This window comes from Fukomys damarensis, unplaced genomic scaffold (assembly GCF_012274545.1).
Source record: "Fukomys damarensis isolate Sample0158 unplaced genomic scaffold, DMR_v1.0_HiC HiC_scaffold_9, whole genome shotgun sequence".
NCBI classification, from domain to species: Eukaryota; Metazoa; Chordata; class Mammalia; order Rodentia; family Bathyergidae; genus Fukomys; species Fukomys damarensis.
Genome location: NW_022900921.1, coordinates 44,898,264 through 44,917,711, shown reverse-complemented (window position 1 = coordinate 44,917,711; position 19,448 = coordinate 44,898,264). Strand labels below are relative to the sequence as shown.

The 19,448-nt window shown below is 40.8% G+C and overlaps 1 protein-coding gene across 8 annotated transcripts in view; it reads right to left on the bottom strand.

The window, feature by feature from the left end:
• The window catches only part of Map4k4 (mitogen-activated protein kinase kinase kinase kinase 4), a 157,350-nt gene extending 137,947 nt beyond the window's left edge, over positions 1 to 19,403 (bottom strand). For 7 of the 8 annotated variants that reach the window (XM_019209429.2, XM_019209427.2, XM_019209426.2 and 4 more), the window contains exon 1: positions 19,336 to 19,403. The gene's annotated coding sequence lies outside the window, so the exon portion shown is untranslated. Of the gene's footprint in view, positions 1 to 13,342; positions 13,390 to 19,335 lie in introns of those variants that run through there. The other variant, XM_033761728.1, reaches the window with a different exon arrangement.
• Between the last annotated feature and the right edge of the window lie 45 nt (positions 19,404 to 19,448).

Genomic DNA, 19,448 nt, shown 5'->3' with positions numbered 1-19,448 from the left:
AATACTTTTCATGTCTGTAGTAGGGTAAAAATGTGTATCCCGATGGGTGGAACTGAGTCCTCCTGAACATTCTATAGAAGCCCTAATCCCAACTTACCTTAGGACATGTCTACATTTAAGAGACAGGCTTTTCCAGAGCCAACCAAGTGATACAAAAGCCTACTCCACACTCACTGGTGTCCTCACAGGAGAGCCACCAGGGAAGCCCACGAGGATGGAAACGCACAGCATGAGACAGAGCTAAAGGTGGCCCTCTAAGAGCCAAGGAAAGGGGCCTCAGGAGAAGCCAGGGTTCCCATAGCCCCCCAGCTTGGGCCTCAGGCTCTAGAACTGTGAGTCCATGTTGTTTAAGTCTGTTATGGCAGCCCTCACAAAATTATGCATCTGTTCTTTTTTTTTTTTGGTACCAGGTATTGAACTCCAGCCCTTGGGCTTGCAAATGTTCTTGTGGGCCTCAAATCTAGCACATTCTCTGAACAGAGAAAGAAAAGAAAAAAAGGGAAGGAGGGAAGGAGGATAGGAAGGAAGGAACGCATCCATTGAGGGGTTCACTGAAGAAATGCTGGGTGATATTTCTGAATTGATTTTTTAACTGAGGGGAGGAAGGTTTTAGTCCCAGTTAACAATGAGCTCTGGATTCAGGAACAGATCCCTGGCTTCCGGAACCAACCCTAGATCCATTCTTTTAAGAGTCTGAACCCTACTGCTGTGGAGCCACCTCCTAGCAGTTAATGAGTTTATATGGAAACAATTACCAGGGTATTATTTAAAGAAATTCTGCAAAACAACTCACATTGGATTTTTAACTCTCATTTTTAACTTCCAGTTGATTGACACCAATGTTAAACTTCAGAGGAAGGTAATTTCCAGCCAGTAGGGGAAAGATGGTATTCTTATGACAATCACATAAGGTGGCTGTCAGACATACTTCTCACACTCTGTAGTGGGAGGATATTTTCCTGCTACTTCAAAGGCCTGCTGTGAAATGCAGGGCAATTAGGTTTCTCAAGTATACATGAACTGGACAGAGATGGCACAATTTTTCAGAGCTAAAGTTCATTTCTCAATAGAAGTTTCTTCACAAGCAAAGGAAATGCATAACAGCAAAGACTCCCTTCTGCAATTCAGTCTCAACACGTTGTTGGATGAAATCTCTGTTCTGGGTAGTTCCTCTTCTACTAGTATTTATAAACCAGCAGCTGAGCAAATTAATGAAAATTACATTTTGTGAGTAGAAGACTAATAAATATGAAGCTTAAACTTGAAAAATCTTGATTATTCAGCATTTAGTTATACCACCACAGATATCCAAAGTTCCTTAAAATCATCACTATCCCTTGACACCATGAACTGGACTGGACTTGGGGTTTAGTCCTATTGTACAAGGACATTAAACAGTATACTCTGGCCACACGGCCAGCTGAGTCTCCACACTATCGCTAAAATGGAAAGCTCCTCCAGGATGTTGTATCTGCTAGGGCCAGGTGATGAGAGATTGGGAACTTTTTCACTTATTACTGTCAATCTAGAACATCACAACTAGCAAACCACATTTTTCCTCTTAGATAAAATATTTTAAGAAAAATAAAGATTTTGGTTTAACAGAATTTTTTATTAATTAGCTCTTTAACTGAAGAGGAGTTATTTCTTGTATTCCAAGACCAGAGTCTTTCATCATCTTTAAACCTCACTGTATTTTTGTAATAGCAATAGGTATGTTATCTAGGTATATAATGTACACATATTCTGGACTTTTAACAGTGCAATTTTTATAAGAAATCATAAAATAATTTGGCATATAGATATCTCAGGCTTGATTTCCATTCTTCAGATTATTCTTCTTCTATACTATGGTACATGGTTAATTTATAAGAACTAAGGTTCTGACAGCATAATTTACATTATCAAGTAACTGCGTGACTCATTTATTAAAAGAGGATGTGGGACTGTCTCTAGATGCTCTTTACAAAAATACATGAGGTCTACTAGATGCATGATGTATGCATGTGTCTGAAAAGACACTAGTCTTAATAGTAGAGATTTTAATTTTGAGAAGAGAAAGTACCAACTCATAAAGTTTATGGTAACTGCAAAAAAAAAAAAATCAACTTGTACGCATTAAGGTCATCCATTAGTAAAAAGTTCAAAAAAATCAAAAGGGTCTTTTGAAGAACAAAGTTAGAATGCTCAGTTCCTAATTTCAAAAATCACTACAAAAGCACTATAAAGACAGTGTGATACTGACACAGGACAGACACAGGGATCAATGGAATAAAGAGTCCAGAAACTTAAAAGGGGGCAGGAAGGGTCTCGAAATCCTCACATTTAAGGTCAACTGACTTTTGACAACTATGTTAAAAAATTTCAACAAAAATAGTCTTATTAGTAAGCTATGCTGAGACTACCAAATATCCACATGTAAAGGAGTAAAGTTGCATCCCCTTTTCACACCATCCACAAATTAATTAAAAGTGGATTAAAGAACTCAATGTTAAAGCTAAAACTATAAAATGTATTGCTCCCTAGATATGACCCCAAAAGCACTAGCAGAAGCAAGACAAACTAGACTTCAAAACCATTAAAACCTTATTCTGGAAAATACAGCATTGAGAAAATGAAAAAGACAATGAACAGAATGATAGAAAATTTTTGCAAATCATACACCTGGCAAGGGACTTACATCCTGAACACAAAGAACTCTTTCAACTTAAAATTTAAACAGTGAATAAAGAACCTGAAAAAAAATTCCAAAGATAGTCAAATTGCCAACAAACAAATGATAATATGGTCGCTGGGTGTGGTGGCGCATGCCAGTAATCCCAGCACTCAAGAGGCTGAGGCAGGCAGATCACTTGTGAGTTCAAGACCAGCCTGGGCTACACAGTGAGTTCCAGATCAGTCCCAACTACATAGTGAGACCCTGTCTCAAAAAACCAAAGAAAAAGGACAATATGTTCAACATCATTAGTCACCAGAGAAACGCAAATAAAAACAACTAATATTCAGTAATATTTCACACACACTAAGAAAACTATAAAGGAAATGACAGATAATTATAAGTATTGACACAAATGTGAAGAAGCTGAAAATTTCACTTACTGACCGTGGGCTTGTGAATGATACAGCCACTTGGAATACGGTCTGGCAGTTCTATAAAAGGTTAGACAGAGGAACCCTACAACCCAGCAATTCCATAACCCACTAAGAAATTTGCATGCAAATGTTCACAGCAGTAGTATTCCTAACAGTCCAGCAGCAAAAACAACTCACGTCCATCAACGAATGAACCAACATAATGTGGTATGGACACAAACTGGAATATTATCCAGCAATAACGGTACTAATACATACTGATACCATGAAAACATTATGATAGGGCTGGGGATTTAGCTCAGGGGTTCGGTGGCCTGCCTTGGAAGCGCAAGGACCTGAGTTCAATCCCCAGTACCCAAAAAAACCCCAGCATGGTCAATGTAGTAATTTTGGGAGAACTCCTCTCAAAACAACAATAGCTGGGGTTAGAGATGTAGTTCAGTGTGAAGGACCTGGGCTCAATTTCCATGGGGTGGGGAGAGCCTGTCACAAAACACACGGTTTGATTACATGTAAATGAATTGCCTACAAAAGGTAAATCTAAAAAACCACAAAGATTAGTGATAGCCTAGGGCTGAGCTAGGGAAGGAGGTTAGTCAGTCACTGGAGGGTTAGGGCACAGGGTTTATTTGGTGGATGGGGAAAATGCTACAAAATTGACTGTCACTATGGTTGCACAACTCTGTAAGCAGACTAAAAGCCACTGAATTGTATGTTTTCAATGGGGAACACTATGTATGAATTATATCTTAACAAAATGCTTTTTCCTTCTTTCATGGCTCTTTTAAAAGGTAAGGTTGTTGTTCCACATTCTAGTCAGACAAGAGGAAAGGTTGCTTTCCCAGCTTGTGTTATTGCTGTTGTTAGAGAATGGCGACTCCAGAAACAGACTGAAAATGGCACTGGATTGAGTTAACAGGGACTGGATTTACCTTCCGGCTCGAAACAACTGAAATACAACATGTATGAAAAACTGGTGGTAAGGAAACTGCACATCAATCGACAAAGGACAGGGATCTCTAACATTCAACTCCCTGGGCTCGCTCACCTCAACATTCTTCAAACCATAGCACAGGGAGAAGAAAGAAAGATAGAGCCCAGTAAAAGCCTTCTGGTAAGAAGGAGAAGCTAAGACCAAGGCAGCTAGAGTTAGTGTGATAAAAGAGACAAGAAAGGCACAGGAGACAAAACTCAAGATCTCTGCAGAGGAGCCCTGTGCTATTATAAGCACATGTATATAAGGACACTGCCCAAGGCTGAAGAAAACACATATTCAGAAAGACTGAAAGGAACAAAAGGGCTGGGAACAAGCACCTATTCCCACCAGACTGACTGCAGGAAGCCACGGGCTATGACAGACTGAGTGCTTAGAAAGCTCTTGCCTCAGCAGTGGGAGTAGTTATGCTGGACAGGCCACTGCTCCAGACCTACGTTAATAAAAACCATAAAAGTGAGCCCTAAATAGATCAAGTGATTTCTGTGTGACTTACTATACCCCAAAACGCAGCTCAGGAATACTTACAAGAATACAAAAATACCCAGCACCAAACAAGGAGAAATTCATGTCTGGCACCCACTACAAGATGGAGAAATATCAACTGAAACCAACACAAAGCTGACAGATGGTAGAACTGCAGACAAGAACATTCGCACACTCATAATACTGTATCCTGTGTCCAAAGAATTAAGAGAAAATTTAAAACCTAGAAAAATGTAAAAAAACAAAAAAACCCCACTCAAATCAAACTTCTAGAGATAAAAATACAATGTCTAAAATTAAAAATATACTAAATGGGATTACTGGCAAAATCAACAACTGAAGATGAAAAAGTAGGTGAATAAGAAGCCTGAGCAAGAGAAACTATCCAAAAGGAAGCCCCAAAATAATTTGAAAATAAAGTGCACCAAGGAGCTATGAGACAACTTCAAGGGGCCTGATTTTCATGTAATGTCCCCAAGCTCAGGAAGAGTACAAGAAGTAGGGAGAACATGATGAAACTGCTGAATCCCAGTCTCAGAAACCACGGCATTAAAAAACGAGGGAAGAAAAAAAAAAAAAGCATCAAATTGCTCAAAACCAAGGACTGGGGAAAATCTTAAAGCAACCTGAAATGAATGACACACACATACAAAGACATACAGCAATAAGGGGTAACATTTCTTAGTTAAAGCAATGCGAGTCAAAGACAATGCACTAACTTTAAAATGCAACCTAAATTTTATACCCAACCAAAATATCTTTCAAAAATGAAAAAAGATATACAAAAGCTAAAATGATTTGTTACCAGGAGACTTATACTACAAAAAATGTTAAAGTCATTCAGACAGAAAAAAAATAACCGGGCCAGGGAATTAGCTCCGTGTTTCCACCTGCCTCAAAAGCACAAGGACCTGAGTTGAATCCCCATACCAAGAAAAGAAAAAAGAAAAAAAAGGATACCAAAAGTAAGGATCTATAAAAGAATACCAAGTACCATAAATGGTAATCATATGAGTAGTTTCATTTACTTACAAGCAACTACCGCAAGCCTCTTCTACTTGAAGCATGTATCATTTGAAAGTAGATTATAAATATGTGTCCTGCAAACCCTAAAACAACATGTAAAGTATGGTATAGCTAATAATCTAACAAAGTAGACAAAATCAGAATAAAAATTCCAAAGGACATAAAACGGAATCAGAGGAAAATTCAATCCCAAAAGCAGAAAAAGGGAAAGAGAAGACTATCAATGAGAACAAGCCCTCACAAAACTAGAAAAAAATAAAGACAAGGAAAAAACTATGTAAGATTTAGCACTAAATCACTATTTTCATATAACAATAATAATATATTTTCAGCTAACTGATAGCAAGCTAGTATCTAATTCAATGTTGGGAACTGACCACTGACAAGCCTTGCTTAAAGCAAAATAAAACAAAAATAATCTCATACTTTAACGGCTAGGATTACTAACTAAAACATCCTATTTTCCAGTAAAATTAGAAAAAGGTTAGAAATATATCAGTCCGTATAATTTTTTATTTTTAAAACACTCACAAAAAAACATTTTACTTAGTAAGCTCAGAAAAATAATTATTTTATCCATATCATCAAAAAGCAAACAGTCACATACTGCACAATGACCTTTCCGCCAACAGTGAACAGTGGTTCTATGAGATGCACTGCCCAATAATGTCACAGCTCTCAGTGTGCGGGGCATACTATATTTATACAACTGGCAAAACCATCAAATGACATATTCTTACAACTGCCCTCCCTTCATTAAATAATGCATGACTGTGTGTGCCAACTGAAAAAGCAGCAATGCAAAATTTCATCTTTTTATTGTTTCCTTCCATAACCTGAAGTACAGAAAGTTTGTACAACTATTCTGAGTATCACAAACCTGTTCCCAGTGTTCCACCCAGCCAGCCCTAGGCCCAGACTACCAGCAGCTGAACAAAGCAGTCCCCTCTACATGTGAGTAACATAGAAGAAAGAAGTGCTAATTTCAGGCCATCCACTCTTATCAGGTATTATTCGGATACTCCTCAAAAGACACCCTGAGGTATACTAAGGGCTCTGCCTCTGATGGGGATGGGCAGGCTCTAACTGGACAGGCTTCACTGGTGGAGGAGGTTCAAAACAGCAACGAACATCAAACAGCAGCAGATGCTGGAGGCCCAAGACCTGGCTGGCTCAAGGCAAACTGAGTAGAGACAGCTAATTACCATTATCAATGGAACACACCCTTTCTATCTTTATTCCACCTCTCTTTGGTATTAACCAAGAGGATGAGTACAGGCCTTGTTTTAAACCCAAGACTGTTTGCTTTTCCTCACCCATCTGTCTATGTATACCTCCCTATTTCCTTTATCAGATCTAGCACAGCTATCATGTCATACACCCTAAGTCCCTGCCTTCCCCACCTGCAACCTCATCCTCTTTAAAACTGCTTGTTCACTTTCTGCCCTATACACTGGGCTGTATGCTGCACAAGGGCACAAGATGACTGCCTTTCTTGTTCACTGTCACCCAGGGGCAAGCCTTGCATGGTGCCTGGCGCACATTATACAGGCAGTAAGCACTTCAGCAATGAATGAGAGGAATCTTGCCTGGCAGAGTAGGCTCAAAGTAGCTATAGACAGTGAACAAAAGCACAGATACCAAGCCCTCACATTACTGAGAGCAAGTACATCATTCACAGGGTTTGTTTTTTTTCTGAGCAGCAAGGGAGGGAGAAGCAGAAATAGAGGAGGGGCTGGAGGCGTAGGAGTTCCTGCCTAACATGACCAAGGCCCTGGGGTTCAACTGAGAGAGAAGTGGGTTCTGATGATGAGAAAACTTGCAAAGGCCCAGAGAGCTGGGAGCTCTAAGATACCAAGTGCAAACCGGAAAGGGCCTGGAATCTGAATCTCACCTTGGTGAGTAAATTAACACACCCAACAGCTTGGCAGCACCCTGAGAACACCCTCAACCCTCACTGACACTCAGCATCTAACTGGGATCCCAACACATCTGTGTCCCTTGAAGAACAGCAGCCTAACATGGATTACACGCAGTCTCTGCCTTGAGATCTCAAGACTGGGAGTCACAGAACTGCAACCACAGTCTCACAAAAACAGAAGGCAAAAGAAAACTTGAAGTCAACAGGAGGGCTCTCCCACTGTCATGAGCAGGTAAAAATAGGCTCAAGTTAAAGAATTCTCAAAAAGCACACAATTCTTAATTACACTGATCTAAATGCATCAAAAAAGCCCTAATAAAAGTATCATAAAATAAACATCAGAATAAGAATTAGAAAAATATTGTGAAGGTACACTTGAAGCAAATGAAAATGAGTAAACTTATTCACGGCATATCATTTAACCTCACATATATTCCTCTGACCAAAGGTAACAGATTTTCATTTCTCTTCTAAAGTCTGGATGAGTCAATAGTTTCTGCTTGTGGACCGGGAATTTAGCTCAGTGGTTCTGCTACCTGCCTCACAAGTACAAGGTCCCAAGTTCAATCAAAAAAGTTTCTGCTTGGGATAAAAGAAAACTAGTTTAGCATCACATGGCAAATGGCTATTACGCAAAGGAATCCCCAAAAAAAATAGTGAGAAGAAAAGACTAGTTTGGCCCAGTTCTATTTCCTGATATGCCAATAATAGATAGTAAGTAGTTTGTCATGTTAGAGATAAGGAGCCACAGGCACATTTAAAGAAATGACTTGAGCTCACAGGCATGAATAACAGGTGAGGGTGAGGAAGGGAAAAGTCTCACGGTGCACAATTTTCAACTGCTCCCCAGCCAAACAGACACACCAAGTACAGTTATCAGAGCCAGGTGTCTATTCACACTCAAGAAGCAAGAAGACCAGGCCGTTCCTGGCCTTCCACCGTTCTTCCAACACATAGTTCCAGCAAGCACAATCGCAGAACGAGTCAGTGACACTGGGTACAACCACCTTCTAAATGTGTTTATCTACAACAGCCACAGAAAGCGACTCCACTGTGCATCTGTTACAGATCAGCACACATGTGGGTTTGTATATCCACACACTGGAATACAACGCAGGAATAAAAAGAGACCACACAGCTACATGGATAAATCTCTAAAACATGCTCCGTTAAAGAAACCCTTACATACCATAAACTACACACTGTATGAATCCACAAACAGAACAATTATGATTGCTCGGGCTCTGAGTTAGAATGGGATGAAGGTAACCAGGTTTGGGTTTAAGGATCTCATTGGGAAGACCATGGGGTTCTAACAACTGCTTTGTGGTAATGGCTCCACGCTCAGTAAATTTACTAAAAATCACCAAAACGGAAGCTTGACCTGGGTGAACTTCATGTGACATACTTTTTAAAATCTCAATAAAACTGCTATTAAAAAATAAAAATTTTTCTCTATCTCTTAAAGGCTTCAAAACAGCAAACAGCAGGCTAATCTATGGCACGCACCACCTTATATTTCACCTCCATTCCCCCTTCCTCTTTGGCATCACCCTGGGCTTGCTCCTCCCAAATATGATGTTAGCGCAGGCATTTCTGGCCCCATTTGCATTTTGTTGTTGACAATGTTTGGTATTATCTTAGATGAAAAGGGGAAAAAAAATGCCTGACCAAAACCGTAAGTTAAAAATCAAAGACATATCCTGTAATTTCAACACTAAGGAGGCTGAGGCAGAAGGACTGCTGTGAGTTCAAGCCAAGCATGGACTATATAGTGATTCAAGGCTAGCCTAGACTATACAGCAAGACTATCTCAAAAAAAAAAAAAAACCAAAGACACGACTTTCTGTTAAACACAGCAGACTGATCATAAGTCATGGGGCTTAACTCCCATAAAAATGATTACAAGATGAAAAAGTAGAGATGCAGGAGAACAGATGCGGCAGAAATCATTTCTACCAGGTTCTGGCAACTAAGATATGGACAGGCCAGTAACTGACTCGTAAAGAGGAAAAGTCCTTACCCATTGAGTGCCTACTGAGAAGGCATCAGAAGTGAGGCAGGTGGCCCCCACAAAGCCCCGAGAACATGGTCACTTGGAAACAAGGACATCAAAGGAGATGCAGGACTAACATCGGGGAAATGCAGTAAAAGCATGCACCCCTTCCTCTGCCTCAGTCTGGTGACTGCCCCACATCACTGCACACCCACTTCACACCATGGGAAACTAGTGGGTTCATCCATGAAAGACACCCACTCCATATGAGGACAACAGGTAAGGTGGAGGACCCAAGGATCTGGGGCCATGCAAGGATTAAACTTCATAGCCCATGTATCCTTTCTTCTATAGCTACTGAAGGATGTGCTTCAGAAAAATAAGGTAGGAAACCAAAAAAAAAAAAAAAAAGGCGGGGGGGTGGACTGTGGCATCCAAGAAGCAGGACCAGAAGCACTCATGCCTGCACAGCTCTGAAGTTTCTCTGGTATGGGAAAATAGGAATCAAAAAGTTATCTGAGCCAGACGCAGGCCTGTAGTCTAAGTTCTTAGAAGGCTGAGGTGGGAAAATCACTGGGAGTTCAAGGCCAGCCTGGGCTACACAGTGAATTCAAGCCCAGTCTGAACTATAGTGATAGCTTGTCTCCCCAAAAAAAAAGAAAGGGTATCTGAAACAACAAATTGTCTGACATATTTAGCATTAGGAAAAACTGCTGATAGAGAATGACCTTCTCTAGCATTTATCTTTAAAGGCATCTGAAGAAGAAAAGTAATGACAGGTACACAGAAAACAAACCACAGTAAAGGAACATGAGGGGAGGGGGTACTGCTGTAAAAAGAAAATGTAATCATATTCACTTGGCTGGCTCACACCAAGTGGTATTTGCACGATCAAGATGCTATAAACTACTGTGTCATTTTAACCCAAAATTATGATATGCTCATAGAAAGGAAGAGGCAGGGAGAAGAGCCAAACATGCAATATTACTGAATGACAGTAACTACTGTTACAGGAAGTCAACAAAGCTATAAAACTGATAAACTGAGAAACAACCACCTAAGCTTGTAATTTAGAAATATGATAGTAATTATTCAACATAGCAGCCAAAAGCATTGAGAATGGCACCTCTGGGTGACAGGTTGAGGTGTAAAATGTGCATTTCAGTGTCACTCGATTGTAACTACATATGTTCAGGACTGTGATAAGTCTTTTAAGGCATTTCATGTATAACAAAAAGTTTGTAAAGTTACCATGTGAAAGTGCAGCTTTTTCCTTTAATGATTTAAGACTTCATAAGTCAATTTGCCCATATTTAGCCACAGCTAAACGTACACAGATTAGAATGACCTGGAGGCTCAAAGCTAGAAGCCCTGGAGCTCTGGTTCCCCAGTCCTGGGTCTGTTATCCTGCATAGGAGAACCACAGCAGGGCTGGGACAACTGCCCAGGGCACCAGGGCACCAGGGCACCAGGGCACCAGGGCACCAGGCTGAGGGAGAGTTGTGCTCCAAGTTCAACTTGCCAGTTCAGTGACCCTCAAAACCTGGCCTACTCACTGGTGCACATATCAAGGCTGCTTCAGAAATTAAGTACTGTAGGTAAAAACACTGCAACTCTAATTGCAGTAATTAAAATATGTTAAGGTAACAGTCCAGTTTTTCCATTTCAGTTTTCTATCCATTTGTTTCTGCTGTGCTTCACCATACAGAAGTCTCAGTGAGGTCAAACCACGCAGCTGTACAGCTCACCAAGTACAGGCGGGCACATTCACAGTCTGGAGTGCAGCCTGCTGGGAGGAGGATCTGGCAGGTGTGGAGAGGCAGGGTTTGAAGCTGAGTCTACAGGTAGAGTCCAAGGGGGACAGAGGTACCATCCTCTTCATTCAACACCGGACCTAACAAGATGGTCCAGCACCACCAACATCAAGGTCAATGCTTGCTGGATGCGTCATCATTTTTTACCTTGTCTCTGGAATTTAATTCTAGGTATCAAGTTTCTAAAATCCCAGTTTTTAAACTGGTAAAGTTCTAAAACTTACCATTCTAGCCTTTCCCACAAAATTCTTACCAGAAAAAGTATCTCTCAAATAAGAAAATTACTTATTACTTAATTGAGGAATGTTTTTCTTCTGAATAATCCCAGCAGTTGCTATTAGTGAAAGTACTTGTCACTTTCTATCACAAATTTTTTTTAATTTATTATAGTAAAAGACAAAGTATTGCCATGCATCCTCCTCAATCCTCACTTCAAACACACTTATCGCACTGTTCCTGCCACTTTCTGAAACAGCTCTGAAATCCTCTTTTGTGGTATCTTTGAGATGTGATAAAAAATACAGTGAACACTGCCATCCGATGAAAAGGCAGACTGGTATAAACACATCACAGTGTTTTCATCCACTTTATTCTCTAGATCTGACACCCTGATACTTCCGATTCTTCCCCAAAGTCAAAATGACCATGAAAGGTAAACAATTTGAATCAAGTCAGGACATAAAGACTACCATGATAACACAACTAAAGACACTCATGAATGAGGACTTCCAGAATTGCTTCAGAAGATGGTAAGAGGCCAGACATGATGGTAAACGCCTGTAATCTTAGCAGCTGATAGGCTGAGGCAGGAGAAATGCTACAAGTTCAATGCCAGGTTGGGCTACATAGTTCAAACAAACAAACAAAAAAAAAAAGTGGTAAGAATGATGAAATATGTTTGAAGCAAGGGAAAGTATTAATAGTAATGTGTCTTTTTACTATAATACATGTTTGTTTTTTTGTACTGGGGATCGAACTCAAGACATTGCACTTGCGAGGCAGGTGGCAGCACCACTGAGCAAGATCACCAGCATACATGTTTTAATTTAAACAAACACTATTTTTCCACTATACCTCATATTTTAGCTAAAATTTGAGGGTTTGGTCCATGCATAGTCAACTGGCTCCATGGGAAAAACAGCATGGTAGAAGGGCACAGCAGAGTAAATCTGCTCGACTCATGGCAGCCAGGAAGTAGCAAGGGAAGCGAAGAGCTGGGGACAAGGATACACCCTTCCAGAACATGCCCCAGTGACCACCTCTTCCAACAAGCCCCACCTCCTACAGCACAGTCAACCATGAACTCATCAGCAGATTAATCCACTGATGAGCATGGATCTAATCACCTTCCCAAGCCCTACCTCTGAACACATAAAACTTTTAGGAAACATTTTGTATTTAAATCATAATTCTGAATAAACCTCAGGGAAAAAATCGTATTCTATGTGGTAAACAGTGACAAAACAGGATGAACACAAGAACACTGGTGGTAAATACATTATCCTATCCTTCTTAGTTCTCTTTCTAGTTATCCTTCCACACATCCAGAAATTTTATTGATTCTATTCTCATATTATATTATTAGAGCACAGCATCTACAAGTTTCCAAGTCTTCAAGTCAGATAAGTGCATGGGACTCTACCTGGATAATCAAATGACTGCCCCCAAATTAAATATTAAAACCTCATAATTCAGACTAGCATCACAAGTAACTCTACTAGTGAACAGTTTTATTTGTAATCAATTTCCAAAATACCTATTTGTAAATATCCTATATAATGAACTGCAATCCACTTTATAGCCATCAATTGTTACAGAAAGATTTCAAAACATTGACTAAAAAGCTAAAGAAGTAACCAAAATCATTTCAGGCCTTCAAATTATCACATACTCCAAATAAGTAGTGGGATTTTGAATGTTTGCTGAGGAGTAAAACCTTGACTCTAATACAGTGAATGGTCATGCAGTCTGGGCTTTTGTACATTTTACTTTAATCAGTAGTCATAATTCACCTTTATCCAAGCCAGATGGAGAACCTGCCAGGTGACCACTCTTATCAGTTCTGCCTTGATGCCTTCACTTCCTGTGTCTGAAAAGCAATAACCCATGAGGTTATTTAAATAACTTATTGCTGTCAATTTTTTAAATGATGGGGAATATGAAGGCACTGATACTAATAAACATAGGCATCATGACCGTAACACAGCTGCAAGAGACGAATACCTGAAGCTCCAAGAGCAGGCAAGTTCTTGGCTCAAACAGCTGCTCGCACCAGTTGAGCAAGTACTTGCCAAGGAAACAAAGCAATAAAAGAGTGTGTATGAAATTCCTATATTAAGGCATCTACCTATAAGGGGAAGTGTACTTAATTTTTAGTATTTTTAGCTCCTTGAAAATGAAACTCCTCAGGTGATCATTCTTTAGCTTGGCACCCTGATCAGTGATGCATTATTTCAAAAGTAGGACACATTATTTCAAAAATGTCTTCACTCCTTCAGGCACAATCTATGAAATCATACATTGCACCAAGAGTGTCTGAACAGAATTTTTAGATTACAATCCTATGTAGAAAAACCCATGTATTCAACATTGATTTTTTTTTTAAAAAAAGGCAAAATGCAAGTCTGCAGCTATGCAAATGAATTTATGTTATGAAGTCCCAAACAACAAGAAATTAACCCACCACCACCAAGGGGGCTGGATTTTCTGTGAACTTTCGGCACTTTCAATTTAGTGGGACAGCTTTCAGGGTGGGAGCTGCTGCTCCCTAAGAGAGCTACACACCAATACTTGTTCAACAGGCTGGCAGGCACGCCCCCACCTTCCCTAGTCCAGGATCCTTGCATCAGGAAGGAAATCTGTGTCTCCGAACAAGCCTGGACATGCCACCCCACAGCAGCCTCCTCCCAGGGAAAACCCCAGGTCTGGACCTCAGCACGTATGCACCTCTGAAAAGAACAAGACCTATCACACCTCGAACAGTCAGAGAACCCCTCACAAGGTTGAAGTGCCTGCTCCAAAATATGAGAGCCAGGATTTTTAAAAGCCAGACAGTTTATAGGGCATTTTATTGCTGAAGGGTCAAAGTAATTGTAGCACTTTCCCCTGCTAATCCCAAGGCTCCTCCATGCTTAAAGAATATGCCCAAACTCCATCCCAAAAAGTGCTTCCCTGAGGTTCCTACTTTTCCCTAAACCTCCTGCCACTCCCAGAAGTCACTCTGAGCCCTTCTGCCACACACTCCCTTCTGCCTTCTTTGTGACCTGACTGTGAGCTACAGAGTCACTGTGCCCAAGAGGTGTGAGCAAACTCTTGAGTGCTGATCCCTTACCTTCCAAGTCTGTAAGTCTGGGGGTACTCTCCCATCCAAACTTCCAAGACAGAGCTCTGCAGAGGGGTCAAACACACTGTCCTCCATAAAGCCTGTCACTGCTCATTTGAATGAGCCCTATTCTAGACAATCCACTTGCCAGATTCTACATTGTTAACGGATAAAACTATGACCCCACACAATGCTTTATTTCTTTCTTTCCAGTACCAGGACATAAACCCATAGCTTTCACACTGAGCTACATTCCCAGCTTTTCCTATTCTTTTTTTTTCTTTTTTTTTTTAATTTTGAGATAGGGTCTCACATTAAGCTGCTAAGTTGCCCAGGCTGGGCTCAAACTTGTGATCCTCACACCTCAGCTTCCCAGAGTGCTGGGATTACAGGTGTGAGCCAACACTCACGGCTGAACAATCCTTTCACAATTCAATTTTCCAGGCCAAGGATTTAGCTCGGTGATTCTGCCGCCTGCCTCACAAGCGCAAGGACCCGAGTTCAATTCAATTTTCCTTCTCAGGAGCAGCAAGTTCACAAAATATAAAACAAGAGTAACCATTCCAAGACAAACAAAAAAATTGTCAAAAAATAATTACAAAATTTAAAATAATAGACAATTGATTTCTTGTTTTAATTTTCCACATATCACTATTCCTAGTAATAAAAATAACTGAAATTCACCATATTCATTCAACCTGTGGAATCAAGAAGCAGACACATAGACTACAGACATTTCTTTCCTTAAAAAAATTTATCTTCTGAGACTTGTCATGTAGAGGTACAAGATCCCAACACTGAATGTAACTGTACTGTATCCCTAAAATGTACCAATAAACTCAATTAAAGCTGAAAAAAAAATTATCTTCTGAATGCAACCTTGTAAAAAGAGAACTTCACTCTTGCAATCACCCGCCCCCCTGCGCCATAGACAGCAAAAAAATGAGGGGAGTGGGATAAGGATGGGAACCAAACCAAGGGCCCTGCTCATACTAGCCACGTACCCCACTATTTAGCTACAGCCCCAACCCACAAAAAATAAATTAATTAAAAAATTAAAAGCTGGTCAAAGATTTAGCTCAATGGTGCCGCCATCTGCCTCGCAAGGGCAAGGTCCTGAGTTTGATCACCGCACCAAAAAAAAAAAAAAAAAAAAAATTAAAAGTTTTAATTTATGAGTATCCTCGCCCAATATCTCATAAAAATGTAAGGCTATAAATTTGTCTAAAAAAAAAGAATATACCGTCTTCAAATCCTTTTTGAATATAAAGTTCTACACTATTCAACTATATCAGACCACTCACTTTTGTCAGAGATATTAAAAAATTGAAAGATATTCCCAAAAAAGCCATTTTCATAAAACATCAAAACTCAGCAGTTTATAATAGCTAAAACTTGGAAACAGCCCAATTGCCCACCACTTGGAGACTGGATAAAGAAGATGTGGTTTTTCTATAAAATGGAATACTGCTCAGCCATGAAGAATGAGAACCCAGAACATTCATAGGAAAATGGATGAATACTGATGCCATACTCTTAAGTGAAATAAAGACACACATGTGTAAATACCGAATAGTTTCTCTGGTGTGAAAAACTAAAAGTGTAAATAAGATCCACATGGTATAATTGACAATGTGAAACAGGAAGAAAAGGGCTAAAGGTTAGGGGAAGTGGGAAGGGAAAAGGAAATAAGGGAAAAGAAAAAATATGAGAAAATGGAAACAAAGTTTTTGTAAATAGGGAAGGGTGGAGGGGATGAAGAAAGGGCAGGAGTACGGAGAAAAAATGAAAACCAAGACCTATAATGTAAAGGTACAAGATCCCAATGATGAATGTAACTGTACTGTATACCTAAAATGTACCAATAAACTCAATGAGAGAAAAAAAAAACCCTCAGGAAAGTTTAAACTCATTCACTTCATATACAGTCACTTCAAAATAAGGAACCTGTCATTAGAAACAAAAACCTTCCTAGGAAAAATTTTTAAATGAAAAATACAATACTAAAATAATTTAGGACTACAGATTATTCTGCTTATAAGGGTCACATCTTCTAAAAAGAAAACATTAGCAGGGGGTGGTGGCAGATGCCTATAATTCCAGCATTGTAGGAGGCTGAGGCAGGAGGGCCATTTCTCAGTCAGCCTGGGCTACAGAGTGAGTTCAAGACCAGACTGGGCTACATAGCAAGACCTTGTTTCAGAAAAACCATTTTAAAAAAAAGAAAACATTATAAATAAATTAACTGCAATAAACTAAACCTACCATATGCAAATGAGCCAACAAAAATCCTAGATAAACCCCAATGTATAACGGTAAATGGCTCTAAAAATCACACACTGAAAAGGAAAGCAGAGATCCCGTGTCTGCTTTCGTCATCAATGGAGAAGTTCTGTGATAGAAACAGGTCTGAAGACATGTATGGGGCAATCAGGAAAATGTTAATATTGGACATGTAATATTTGCCTGAGTGTGACAGTAACACTGTGATGATGTTAAAAAAGGAAAGACCATCCTAAAGTATTAATGGGTGAAATGGTACCTGGACTTTCCCTTAAATAAAAGTGGGGAAGAAGATTACAGAAGAAACAGATTAGTCAGGAGCAGATAACTGTTAAACTGAGATATCAACTCTTCCTGGATGCTTGACATTTTCCATGATGACAAGAATACCGCTTGTGAGCAAAATCTCAAGTGCTGCTTTGTTCTGCGTTATATGCAAATTTTACACATTTCTTAAATCCTGAGGTTTGCATAATTGGAGAACTACTAAATAAACTGCACATACAGACTCTGTAGTCAGAGTTCTTTTCGCTGCCAGGATCCCAAAAACTTTCCAAATGTAATACTCAGCAAATCTCCTGGAACAGCTCCAGAGATGGGGGCTGGAAGCAAGGAGGAAATGAAGAGAGAAAATTGCAGTGAACCTGCCCAAACTGACACCATAAAAGAGCACCCAACTCTTAAAACTAATTTCTTGTTCACATTGAGGTTTCATTCTTTGCTTTTTTAGTTTCAAAAAGCCTGCTGGCTTACTGCACTACCCTCAACACCCATGCTGACCAAGGAAGACACAAACAATCCAACTACTATGTAACCAGGTCAAAAACAAGCTCTGGCTAACTTGCTGGGAAGAGTATACTCACCACATAGATTGGGCCAGAAAAACTGGGTTAGAAAAAAACCACCCAGTGCTTAAACAAACACTGGGGTTGGGGAGGACATCTCTCAGCCAGTAACTAGCTACTCAGTAGTTGCAACACAGTCTTTTCCAAAAATTTCCAAAGCCTCCCAAATTTAGTTGAGCCCAGCAGGTTTAAGTTAACAGGGCTCCCTTTCAAATTCAAAAATCTGGACTGGGCCCCAACTGTTAACCAAGGAAACACATGCTAATTCAGTTAAGATCACCAATGGAGACACACTCCAGCACACAACAGGCCAGCCAGCCGGCCAGTCGTGGCCCAGACCTGGGGCAGTCAGAGCTGGTGAGAGGCTGCAAGGGACAGACAAACGTTGTTCAGAAAGCAGAAAACAGACAATAGGATCTACCCTTCATTCGGCCTAAGAAAACGTCTACAGTCAGCTTCCAACCCCCCTTCCCTTCCATTTTTAATGAGACAATGACAGTTCTTCATGGTGAGCCACAAAGCCTCGCTTCATAAGACCATTTTTTCTAACTCAACCTTGTGCCCACTCTAACAAGCTAGAAAACTCCCCACCACCCACCTCCCTGTACAGATAACTCCCAGAAAACCTCTGGTAAAAAGCAACAAATAATGTCAGGGCCAATGTAGCACCGTTTTGAATGTTCAAGACCTGTGCCTCCATTACCTACAGCGCTTTCACGAGCTCTACAAATATGCATGGTCAAAATGAACAACACAGTCACATCAGGTGTCAGCTACTCATTGTAGATTCACATTCTCTCGATTCTTTACTTTCTGGGGGGTGGGGAGATCGGTTAAAGAAAGAGAAAGACCTGGGGCGGGTGTGAAACCAGGGCATCCTCGCCTCCTCTCCCTCATCTCTATTTCAATTACACAGCTGTCAAACAGGTTATTCCTGGAATTCAGATTTTATAATCGCCACACAGTAATTCTTCCTGCTCCTGTTGCCCAAACACACACTCCTCGCTGCTTCCCCAAAATCTTTGCCCAGCTGCGGATCCAGAAAAGGAGGCGAGGCAGGCCGGAGTTATAAAGCAGTCCCAGCTAACACTAGGTCACCACTTCGAGCCCTGGGCCAGCCAGGAGTCTGGATGACAATGTCCCTAAGGCCAAGGCAGCAGGGTCTGAGAGTGATGCCAGGCCAGGCCTGCCGGTATCAAACGTTAATGCGCGTGCACACACACACACACACACACACACACACACACACACACACACACACTCGGGCCAGATTTGAAGAAAAAAGAAAAAGACGCAGGTTGTCTTGGAGAGAAAAAAGAATCCACTTCAATTTCACTGGGGAAAAAAAAGTGCATGCCTAACAGTGCCGATTTCCTTATCGCACAGCCAGGAAATGAGGTCTTCTAAGGCCGGGGCGAGTCTCCCCTCGAGATGCGGAGCAGAGGCTGCAGGGCGAGTCCTCCCCGAGAGCGGACGCACGCGTGGCTCCGTCCCCCAGGGTCCCCAGCACGAAGTTTCCACGCGCCACGGGAACAAAGGAGGAGCCCACACCGACCTTATAGACTTGTCCATAGGTGCCATTTCCGACCACTTCCACGAGCTCGAAGATCCCCGCGGGGTCCTGCGGGGAGGAGAGGAGGGGTCAGCGGCCCAGGGGCCGGCGAGCAG